The sequence below is a fragment of the Aricia agestis genome, chromosome 8, assembly GCF_905147365.1.
Source record: "Aricia agestis chromosome 8, ilAriAges1.1, whole genome shotgun sequence".
NCBI lineage: Eukaryota > Metazoa > Arthropoda > Insecta > Lepidoptera > Lycaenidae > Aricia > Aricia agestis.
In genome coordinates, this window is record NC_056413.1 from 1,852,609 (window position 1) to 1,865,459 (window position 12,851).

General features: G+C 35.5%; 1 long non-coding RNA gene across 1 annotated transcript; it reads right to left on the reverse strand.

Moving 5' to 3' along the window:
• Window positions 1-12,139: 12,139 nt before the first annotated feature.
• Window positions 12,140-12,646, reverse strand: LOC121729426. Its single transcript, XR_006035966.1, has 2 exons — window positions 12,525-12,646; window positions 12,140-12,292 (listed from the first exon to the last, which is right to left on the reverse strand). It is a non-coding gene; the product is annotated as an uncharacterized LOC121729426 (long non-coding RNA).
• Window positions 12,647-12,851: the final 205 nt, after the last annotated feature.

A 12,851-nucleotide genomic window follows, 5' to 3' on the forward strand; every position in this document is an offset into this window, starting at 1 on the left:
AGCTAGTGCATTGCTTTTATCGCGGGCTTTGAGCACGGCAACCGAATCAGGAAATTCCGTAACGAAAAAACCTAACACACCCCACTCCGACCGGCACAGCGGTGCGTCATTGCCAGTCGCCATCAGACTTCGACTCGGTGTTTGTGTGCATGCGACTAGACGTAATTATGTAAATTATAATTATTAATTTCAATTGATAAAAAATGATATGCAATAGCTATACCGCGGCAGTTCCCGAGTGCCACACGTTTTTTTTCACAATAAATTGTTGTTCTACACAACCTCACATCCGAGTTGATGATATCACCAACGCCGGCCTGCCGTTTCATGTTTAACAAATTTTAATGTCATACCGGTTCAAATTTCATTTTCTACTTCTTTTTTATAATTTAAAACAACTCATAACAAATTGTTAATGATGATCTCTACTTGTAATACACTCTTTATAAAAAAAATGAAACTTTCACCCGTTTCATTTTTTTTCAGTGGTGCGATGCGTGCGGAGATGGTAATGACTGCGGCAAATGCGTCTGTAACTGTGGCGACGCTTGCGATGATATGCGGCCTAGTAAGCGTTGACCTTAATAATTTCACAGTTTCATCAACTTGATTCTAGCTTGTAAGCTTTCAGTGTTTTATTTTTAAAATTGTTTGGTTGGAATATTTTTCATTAATTCGTTGTAGATTAATGATAGAGTAAATGACAAATTTTATGTTGTCTGCAGCTTCGGTACGCATAAATTCGTTTTCCGCACTGGAACACTACATTTGTCCAGGATAAAAATAAAAATTTTGAAAAAGCTGTGACCTACTTGAGTAAAACCTCTTTAGATTGTGTATTGTGTATGTCGCTAATACAGAGTTCACTCTGAAAATAGCATTTCCGAAAAGCTATGTCCACAGTATGCGCTTTCGTCTTCAATTTTCGTCATCTTCTTTCATTCAACTTTCGTTTTGGCGCATTCAATAATAATTGAATGCGTCAACGAACGCAACACGATTTGAAAGTTTTGGATACGGTCAGCATGCGTCGCGGGCATGCCTCACGTTCGCTGTTGACTGCGCTATAACGCATGCCCTTGACGAACAGAAAAAGGCACAGTGTGGACAAAGCTAATGAGTTACTTTCGTCGTTGTAAGTAATTTTGTATGTTTTTTTGAAAATATTCCCCAATATCGTAAACTTTCCAACTTGCTAAAACCCCTTCAGCGTTGCTATTTCCACAGCAAATTCTATACGAGAGACAGATACACCTTAAAATATTATTACACCTAAAAACCACTTAGTTTTATCCCGGACTTTTCCCCTCAGCGGGATGCAAACCCGGGACCTCCGAGGCTTGGACCTTAAGCAAACCAACTTTTTTTCATGAAATAAGGGGGCAAACGAGCAAACGGGTCACAACGGAAAGCCACTACCGTCACCCATGGACAATCGCAACATCAGAAGAGCTGCAGGTGTGTTGCCGGCCTTTTAAGAGGGAATACGCTCTCTTCTTGAAGGTTTACAGGTCGTTTAGGTCCGGAAATACTGCTGGTGACAGTTCGTTCCAGAGTTTTACAGTGCGCGGCAGAAAGTTACGCTAGAAACGCACGATGGAAAACTGCTATTTATCAAGGTGATGGAGGATGGTAGATTTTTCGCGTGGGGCGATGGCGAAAAGTTGCAAGAGGTATGATTCCGAACAATTCGTCAGAGCACTTCCCGTGATACAACCCATAATGGATGCAGTGTGAAGCTCGGCGTAATTCCAAGGGGTCCAAGCTGTTTGAAACACTGTGGCAGTCAACAATTCGAGTGGCCCTTCGTTGGATACGATCAAGAGGGAGCAGTTGGTGTTTTGGCGCCCCTACCCAGAGATGAGAACAGTATTCCATATGAGGCCGAACCTGCGCCTTGTAGAATGCCAACTGAGAAAATACTTATAAAGTCTAACAATTTGCATTACAAGTTATACTTCCACCATATGAGCTTAAATATTAATCAGCCCACTTACTGCGAACTGATAATGCTATAAAGGTAAAATAAATCGGTCGTATTTTACAGAACCATTTCAGTAGGAAATTGTTTTTTCGACAGAAATATGCTTTTACAATAATAGCGTTCGGCCAAACGCGTCCACGAAAAAAAAAACTTATACAGCACCTGTGATTTAGTTTCAAAATTTATTTTGGTAGCCTAGCTAGGTTATTTCTCATTGATATGCAAATTAAAATCGAATAATTTGCAAATTTCATTGGTTTGAAATAAAACGAGTGTACCTTTGTCTTCTATATAGCCTAAACGAAAATGGGGTCTGCCAAAAATGACACTTATTAAAATATATCGAGTCTAAAAATATTTTTTCCAGAATAAAAACATTGAATTAATTAAATGGAAGAATTATATTATGTTTACTCTCTCTTCTTTACCAAATTGATTCAGGAATTTCATTTTATTTACTTACGTACTGTAAAATTTAATTGTCATGCTGCAAAGGAACGCAAATCGAAATTCAATACATGATACAATTCAATACAAAAATTCAATATAGATACGAAAATTATTGTTAACGTCACGCAAAGAAATAATATATTATATTTTGTTATGTTTATTGTGCAGTCTATCCTCTAAAGTCTAAGGGTCAATTCAGACCGCAACGCGACAAGGCGAGGCGAGGCGCGGCGCGGCATAAATTTGTATAGATTTGACAGATTTCAATCGCGTGAGACGTCTTGACAATCTGTCAAATCCATACTAATTTAGAAATGCATCTACGCGTCGCGTTGCGACCTGAATCAACCCTAAATCATATTTTATTGTAAGCGTCACTTTCAATAAGGGTTGTATGGCGCTCTGTAGCCGTATGTATGGTCTATCCGCTATCGTGTCCACGATATAGCTGTCATGTGTCTGTCTGGCACGACATTTGACTTGATACACCCTACGTCTACATAGCGCCATACGACTCTTATTCAATGTCACTTTCTTTGTATGAAAACAAATTTAATATTTTTAAAACAGCTAATTTTGTCATTAAAAATCTAGGAAGTCTAAATAATACCTTAAAATATATTCTTTATTGAGCACACATAATATAACAATTTAAAAAAGATGTTTTTAAATAGTTTCCTTTGTAGTAGGTACCTAATATAATATTAAACTAAAATACAGCAATATTCGTTAGGAGCGCAGTCCGTCTTGATATTCTTCAAAGCTGTACTACAGAAGACACTCTTGTCTATACAATGGCCGCCACGTTTCTCACAACGAACTTCGTTCATTGATACTGAAAACAAATGAAAGTAAACTTAGTCTCGTAATAAAATGGTAAGAGGATTAAAAACGAAAGGATGGAGGAGCAATGAAACATTAACAGGTCAAAGCAGATGCCATCACTAGCACATACAGAAAGAGCGACCGCACATTAGAGACACGACAGTCTTAGCCCGGCCGCACATTGTCCGAAATATGTGATCAGAAACAGTTGAACGTCCGCGCTGTCTCTTACATTTTGTACTGAGACGAGTGAGCTCGAACTCGCCGGAAGGATATTTCGGATAGTGTGCGGGGTGGCGGTTCGGCGAAATTCAACTGTTAAAGAACATAAAAAATATATTTTTCCTGACAATATCGTGTGGCTTCGGTCAAAGTTGCTGACCGAAGCCCCCTCCGATCCTGATTTTATTATATTGTATTGAAGTGATTTATGAATTCTTGCAATTATCAGGTGATCGCTCGTAAACCCGTGAGAAATTGATAATAATGTTTACATATTTGAAATGTGCTAAAAAAGTTCTTTCTTTTGATACCCCACACGACATTGTCAGGAAAAACATTTTTTTTGTTCTTTACTTTCAGTCCCCTAGATGGTGCTACAGTTAATTCAACGTGATGTCATGTAGCCTATAACCAGCGGACAGTCAAGAGGCTTCTAACGACACCTCATTTGTCCAAATGGGTTAAGTAGTTTTAAAGTTACGAGGGAACAGATGAACATCCATATCCACATACATACATACATACATACATAAATACAGGCCAAAATCATAACCCTCCTTTTTGCTTCGCCGTAGTCGGGTAATTATGTTATTGTAGTACTTACTTATATTTCTTTGATCATAAAGTTTAGCATTCAGAGTACCATACCTACCTTGTCACGCAACGTCTTAAAAGCGTTTAAAATTTTTATAATGTCCTCAATATTTCCATCGCGGGTAGTCAAATGCCTTTTTCTAAGATAGGGATAGGATCGGTTTAATCTTGTGATATATTATATCACAAGATTAAGCTAAAACCTAAGATACAAGATTTAACTAAAAAAATTGACAAATTTTAATACTATACTATATTTTTTTTAATTAATGCCTTAGAAATCTTAGAATAGGTAAGTAACTTTATTGAGAAATTTACAGTTTTGATCGCATAACTTTACGAATTGGGTATTATAATTATTAACACTTTCGTGTTTCTTCCGCTCTTGCATGTTAAGTCTTAGAAATCAAAATAATTTAGATGTATATTTAGACAATTTTACATCTTCGTGTTAGAGCGAGACAGATGGAAGACCTTGGGGGAGGCCATTGCCCAGCAGTGGGATAGCATAGGCTCAAAAAAAAATTATTTAACTTCCAAATATTATGATTGTATCCTGCAGTATGTAACTTCGAAGTAGAAGTGGGTTTTACCATCATCAACTTAGGCTTTTTACAGATGAAGGGCACGTGTCGGTGGCACGTGTCGTCAGCAGTCGACGGCAGTTGACGGCACGTGTCGGCGGCAGTTGACTGCAGTTGACGCCAGCCGACGGCAGCCGTTGACAGTTTATGACGCTTGCAGGGGACCTACCACGACCTTTTCTAAAACGATCATGTTTCCAGAAAAGTTTAGCTATAGCTTAACGTTAAAATAATTATTGCTTATCTGTCAAACGGTGTCGCTTAGTAGAGGTGGTGGTCTCCAGCTGTTGTGACGTACCGCCTAAAGGTTAGCGGCCACAGGTCGGTATCATACGCAACGGACGTCGAGACGTCCATCAAACATCAAACGGATAATTTTTTCACAGTACTTCCGCTGAATCGCCAGCGTACGGATTATGGAATAGCCTAGTAAATGAATGCTCAAAAGGGGGGTTTGGATGGAATAGTCGAAAGCAGATATTTTGACTTAGAAACTTTGTTTGGACTAATTTGAAGATAAACATACTGTCTAGTCGGTAATCCGCACGCTGCCGATACAGTGGACGTAGTGTAAAAAAAATATCCGTTTGATGCGAGACGTCCGACGTGTGTACGATACCGACCTGTGGACCTTTACCTTTACGCGCTACGAAACAACTGCAAGCGTGATAAACTGTCGACGGCTGCCGTCGACTGCTGCCGACTATCGCCGACACGTGCCGTCGTCTGCCGTCGACTGCCGCCGACGCGTGCCGCCGACACGTGCCGTTCGTCTGTAAGCGTTCTTAAAATACAAATTTCTCAACTTGTGCTTTTCGGAAGTCGCAAATTCAAAAATTTATAAAAAATGTCGTTATTTTTTTTGTACTGATAGCAAATTTAATCTTCTTTTTAGAACTATGCATAACTCAATACCCGTGACAAATGAATAAATAAAATAAAATAAAAACTCACGGTCGTTACTGAGAATGCAGTCAAATGTCAAAACGAGCAGAAATATTACAAAAACACTACGCGTCTTCATGGTTGGGATGTTACTGTACCAATGAAATGGCCTCCGTATTGTTATATTAAGACTGTGACTCTCGTTAAATCGAATTACGTGCATATTACAAAACCACGACCAAATCTACATTATGCTAGTATGTACCTTTAAAAAGTATGAGATAAAAAATTAAATTGTTAGTTTGGAGCAGTCCCCCAGTATTTTTTTGAAATAGTAATTAATGTTCAATAGAATTAATTTAATTTTATTATTTTTTACTTTTTAAAGGGAAGTTAAGTTTTTTGTGTCGGGGGTTTTTTAGTTTTAATTAAGTAAAATTTTAAATTAGAATAGAATAGTATAGAATAAGCCTTTATTGCCAGTTATACAATATTAAGGTACAATTCATTATTAAATAATTACATATATTTATTATTTAAAATTCTATATTTTATAAATTAAATCATGATACAATAATAATTATTAATAAAATTTTAACAATGAATGAATTTAAAATAATGAAGTCAAAAACTTCATTATTTTAAATTCATGCACTTTAATTTATAATATACTTATACAAATTATATCAATAATAATAACCTAGTATATATATCTTTTAATTATTATGTTAAATTTTAGTCCGAAATAATTATTAGAGGCATATTATTCATTTTTCTTCTATTTGCATGCAAACTTATGTTGTAATCTCTCTTTTCCTGGCTTGTCCATAGACATAGGGCTCCTCCAAGGCTTTCCATTTATCCCTATTTTGTGCTTCTCTCCTCCATGTTGCTCCTGCTATTTCTTTAAAGTCGTCCTCCCATCTCCTGTATTGCTACCTCTCTTTCTTTCTTTTACATTCTCTGGGGTACCATTCGATAATTCTTTTCGACCACTTGTTTATTTTTCCTCTTAGAATATGTCCCGTCCATTTCCATTTATTCTTTTTTACCGTGTCTAAAATTTTTACTGTTTTCGTTTTCTGGTGGATATCAGTTAGTCTTATTTGGTCTTTCTTTTTTATATTTAGCATACTCCTTTCCATATTATTCTGGCATACTTCCAGCTTTTGCAAATTCTTCTTTGTTAGAGCCCAGGTTTGACTGCCATAGGATAATACTGGTATCACACATATGTTGAATGTTTTTGATTTCAGAGCAATAGGGATTTGATCATTCTTCATTATTTCTTTCAGTGACCAGTAGCGCTTCCATGCCTGGCATATTCTGTTATCTATTACTTTTCCAGATAGGTTTACTGGGGAGATTGTTTGCCCTAGATATTGATACTCGTCAACATATTCAATTATGTTGTTGTCTACTAAAACCGGGATTCTCAAGCTATTCGTCATTAGCTTTGTTTTTGTGGTATTCATCACAAGCCCAGAATTTTTGCTGTGTGTGTCTAATTCTAAGATCATTGTTTGTAAGGAAGCTGGGTTGTTGCTTAGAAGTACTAAATCGTCTGCGAACCTTAGGTGTTGTAAGTTCTCACCATTTACGTTCAGTCCATACTGGATTCAGTCTAGATGTCTAAATATGTGTTCTAAAACGGCTGAAAACAGTTTGGGTGACATAGGGTCTCCTTACCGCACACCCCTTTGAAGTTCAAAGTCTCTTCCTTCTCTTTCTAATCTAACTTTAGCTCTTATATTTTTGTATATCTGCTTTATTATATTTATATATTTCTGTTCTATCCCCTGTTCTTCTAATGCCTGCCAGATTACTTGATGTTTTATGGAGTCGAATGCTTTATTATAGTCTATGAATGCCATGTAGTATTCCTGCCCATATTCCGTATATTTTTCAATAATTTGTTTTATCACCAAGATATGATCCACTGTAGAAAAGTTTTGTCTAAACCCCGCCTGTTCGAGTGGCTGGTTCTCTTCTAATGATTGAGTTATTCTGGCCAATATTATTTTAGAGAAAATTTTGTACAGATTGGGCATCAGACTGATAGGTCTGTAGTTGTTAAGTTGATCTTTGTCTCCTTTTTTGTGTAATAGGGTAATTGTAGTTAGTGACCATTGTCTAGGTACGAGTAGTTCTTCTTTAAGCAGTATTTTATTAAACAAGTTTGTAAGATATTTTAACATAACTGGTAATGTGCCTTTAATTAATTCATTGGTAATTTGGTCATCGCTTGGAGACTTGTGATTTTTTTGTGACATAACGGCCTTTTCTACTTCGCTTTCTAGTATGAATGTGTGGGAATATGCGTGGCCACCACAAAGGAAGATCTTCCGACCGAGCGAGGTTTTATGCTCGGTCAGGCCGGAGCCCGCGTGATACATTTCAGCTGTCGTATATATACCGACGCGCTTAGAAAACTTCGATAGCGCGATGCAGGAATGTTAGGCGAATTGTGGGTACCGCCACATCACTCTCCCCCGAAGACCGGAGGTCGAATCTTGAAGTCTTGTCGCTTGAGTCGCCAATGCCAGTGAGTTCCAGTGTGTCGGAACTGTTGCAGTGAGTCCCAGTGAGTCGGAACTGTAAGCTGCTCGGTGGCATTTATCATTACTAACAGAAAAGTTATGTCTTTTCTGTTAGTAATGATATTCTTGTTCTTGTTTTTTATTTTCGGTATCCACATTTTATGATCCTGGAGTTCTTTTAGAGCATTATTTACTCCTCCTGATCGTTCTATGTGGTATTTTATGCGGTCTGTTCTGAGTTTCTTTTTATGGTTCCGTATACATTCATTTATTTCTTTGCCTATTTTCGATATTTCCTTTTTATTTTCAGTTCTGTCCTTTTTTTCAAGTAGTTTTTTTCTTATCTTTAGTAATTCTCTAGCCTCTGGTCCAATTTTATCATTGTTTGCTTTTGATGTTTGTAGCTTTTCGTTTATACTTTGCAGCTCTTTTTCAATGATATCGTAAGCTGTTTGTATATCGTCGATGTCATTGTATTTTTGGAGATGTTGTTTTGTTTCATCTTGTATGAAAGTAGAAAGAGGCAGTGTAATTGATTTTTTATTTACAGTTTTAAATTTTCTTTTTGTTTTCTCCACTCCGTGAATTACCTTTCCTCTTAAAATTCTGTGGTTCGTATTGAAGTTGAGACTATTTAGGGTTTCTACATCATAAAATATTTTAGGTCTATTCGTTAGTATAAAATCTATTTCATTTTTTGTTTTATGGTCTGGAGATATCCACGTCCATTTGCGGCTCTTGTTCTTTTTGTAGAAACTATTCATTACTTTAAGAGGATACACCAGGGGCTAGAGAAATGAAAAAAAAGTCATGTAATATCTATAGCTGTCTCCCTTACCTCAAGCCTATACCGCAGAACGCGATAGAGACTGCAGAAAATCCAGAAAATCAACGATTCGTTGTCCCCTGATTCCTTCTCCAAAACTTAACCGATTTAAGTACTTTTTTCATTAAAGATTAAAAAAAGGCTTGAGCTGTGTTCCTATGTTTTGCTTTTTTTTGTATAATCTAGCCAAATCTGTTTTCTGGACGTTTGAACACAGCGGAAAATCTGGCCATTTTTTTGGGTTTTTGAACGTTCATATCTTATTTAATAATTAAATTATGAAAAAAAGAAAACATAGGGACATTGTATTAGTTGCCGTAGATATTAAGGAAAAAAATTATAACTCTACCAGCATTATCCAGGGAGGAAACAGGGGACAACGTTTGTATGGAAAAAAGGGTGGTGTGGAATCCTCTTAAGATTGAACTGGAGTGCAAATGATAATAGTCTCTCGCCATTATTATTTCTCTTGCCTATACTATTTGCCCCAAAACATTATCTTCGTATTTTTGTCTTGGTCCTACTTGGGCGTTGAAATCGCCGAGTATTATAAGATTCTTATATGATTTATTTACAGCCATTTGTAGTTCTTCATAAAATTTGTCTTTTTCTTCATTTCTTGCGTTTTCTGTGGGTGAATATATTTGAATTATAGACCACGTTTCGTTTTGTTTGAATATATTTATGTTACGTATGATAATTCTCTCCGAAATGGCTATTATGTCTTCTATATCATCTTTGTGTATGCTCTTTATTAAGAAACCGACTCCGTACTGTCCTGGTGTTTCTCCTTTGTAACAAAGTATATATTCTCCATGGTCTATTATTTCTTCTCCAGTTCTCCTTACCTCGCTTACCCCGAGAATGTCCCAATTTATGTGTTTTAATGCGTTTATGAGTTCGTCCAATTTATCGTCTGTTCTAAGAGAGAGCGTGTTTAAAGTAGCTATAGATAGTGTTTTCTTATTTCTTTTTGTTTTATTTCCACTGTACGTTTTCTTATTGTGTGATGTCTTGAGTGTTCCTGGAGGGTGTTGGTCTAATTCCCCACGGGGACCAGCCGGGTTGGGGAATATTGTGGGTTTTGTCTCTGTTTTCTTTAAAGTAATTATTGTTTTGCTTGTTATCTGGTTCCTGTTATCAATCCCAAAACCATAGCAACCAAAGACAAACATTGATAAACAATCAATGTTTGTCTTTGGTTGCTATGGCTGTTTTGATGTGCCTGGGCCATTGTTTATGCCTTTAAAAATAGAGTTGCCATCTTTTCCTTTCATTCTTTCGAAGGCGTTTATTTTGCGTGGATTTTCTCCATTTGGTGAGTTAAGTTTTCTTTTTTCATTACCTTGTCTATTTTCCTTAACGATTAGTTTGTCATATTTTATTATGGCGTAGTTGCCCTTCTTTCTTTCTTCTTTTAATTGCGGAATCAAGGCTTTCCTTTTAGCAATCACATCCCTAGAGTAGTCTTCATCTAGGTTAATTTTTCCGTATTCTTTCTTGTTTCTTGGTATTTCGTCTCTTTTCCATGTTTGGAGGAATGAAACACATACTGGTCTAGGTCTGTCTTTGTCGCTCATACCTGGGATTTTTTTCCGACCCGCCATACTGACTTTATTTCGCCTTTGGATACAAAAACAGTTCCTTTTCCAAACGCTTCCACGACATACTCTAGCAAATCATATGGTGATTTTTCTGTTTCCCTTAATCCATAAATAATTAAGTTATTTCTTCGTTTTTCACGCTCTAGAACTTCAATTTAATTTTGTAAATTAGCATTCTTTTCTTTTAGTTCTATAATTTCGTTTATTAATGGATTTAATTTTATATCTATTTTATTCATGATTTCTTTCGTTTGTTCTTGCATTTGTAGCTTTATTTGATCCAGGAAACTTTGGAACGAGTCTGTCATTTTTATTTAGGCCTGTCTAAATGTGCTGTCCAAGTAAATTTCTTCCAGCCAGACAACCTATTTTCCTGGCAAATTTTTAGTTTACGCTGGTATCACTATTTTTTTTTTGAGTGGTATGCCTCGCCACTGACAAAGTTGTCAAAGTTATTAATGTATATGTCATCAACGTCAGAGTGACGTTTGTTTTTGTTATGTTGGCATTTCATTTGCTTATCAATGGCAGGTGATAATAAAATAACTGGAGGGTAGTTAAATACTTGGGTTTTACGTATTTGCTAGATTTTTGGATGATTTATCGCACTGCACTTTGATTTGCACTGTTTATAATACTTCTTGTTCAGTCTATTTGATTTGGTTATGTTTCTTTTCACTGATAAATCACTTTTTACGCCTTTAACAATTTTTTATCGCAGACCTCTTATACGTGCGTCTATACTGTTTGACAACCGGAACCGGAAAAAAAATAATTAAATTGATACTTTTTAAATGTATGTAGATATGCTCGTGGTTTTGTGATATGCACGTAATGCGCTTTCATTTAAGGCCCCACTCGAGTATACTTGCAGACATTCGGTGATTCTTCGATTTTCATAAAACATGTCTATGAACTCCAAAGAATTCTATTTAAACAGAAGTCTTTGATGAACTCTCGCACGTAAATCACATTTAATAGATTTAATAGAAAAAAAAAGTAAATTAAAATCGGTTCATCCGTTCGGGAGATATATGTAGACAGACAGACAGACACGTCAAACTTGTAATACAAAAAGAGGGGCTTTTTGCGTCGGTGGTGAAAAAGGTTGTCCTTTCCTGTTTTTACCTAGATTATCTATTTGAAAAAATATATATTATTTATATTATATATAATATAAATAATATGTTATATATAATATAATATATGGTATATATATTATTTATATTATATATAATTGGAATCTCAGAATGTGGAGGATTATTTAAAATAGTTTTTAATTTAAATTTATTTACCTACTGTGCAGGAATTTCATTTTATTTACCTACTGTGAAAATTTAATTGTCATGCTGCAAAGGAACGCAAATTGAAACTCAATACGTACTAAAATTGTTAACGTCACGCTCGTTAATATATTTTGTTATGTTTATTATGCAGTCTATCCTCTAAATCATTTATTTTAAGCATTTATTTATTATGAGCGTCATTTTCAATTCAATTTGTCTTTATTTCTAAACATGTTTAAAGTTTTTAAAACGCCTAATTTTAACATTAAAATCTAGGAGATCTAAATCATTTCTTGCGTGGCGTGGTTTCGTTAAAAGTTGCAAAATATATAAAAATGGTTTCTTTTGTAGTAATAATATATTAAACTAAAATACAGCAATATTCGTTCGGAGCGCAGTCCGTCTTGAAATTCTTCAAGGCTGTACCACAGAAGACACTCTTGTCCATACAAATGCCGCCACGTTTTTCACAACGAGTTTCCTTTATTGATACTGAAAAAATCGAAGTAAAATTAGTCTGGTAATAATAGGATGATAAGAAGATAAAAATGAAAGGAGAGAAATATTGATAGGCAATGAGATAAAGAACGGAAAAGACTCATTAAGAACCATAATATTAATAATTAATAGACGATACAAATAAAAATAGATTGTAATAAAGTGAGAGGAAAATAATATAATTATCAGGATTTTGTATCTTAATAATTTTCTTGATGTTGTTTACTTGTTAATAACACAAATATTCTGCTTAATACAATATAATTATTGCCCATCCTTCTTATTTCGTTACAATCAAAATTAACTTTTGAACTATTCAAAATGATTTGATGTAGACAATGATCAGTGAAATATTCGGTACGTTAGCAAAAACAATAGCGGAGAAATCTGGAGGAAATATGTAAGTTTCTCTCCCTGCGACTGGTTGGCTGAAATCACATCCAAAAGAAATTATTATTTTTTGACTAAACAGAATTTATAATTACAGGGTATTGCTATGTTGAGTCTGACTATTTATTTTACTGCAATTGTCAGTAATTAAGGGTAAGTTGAC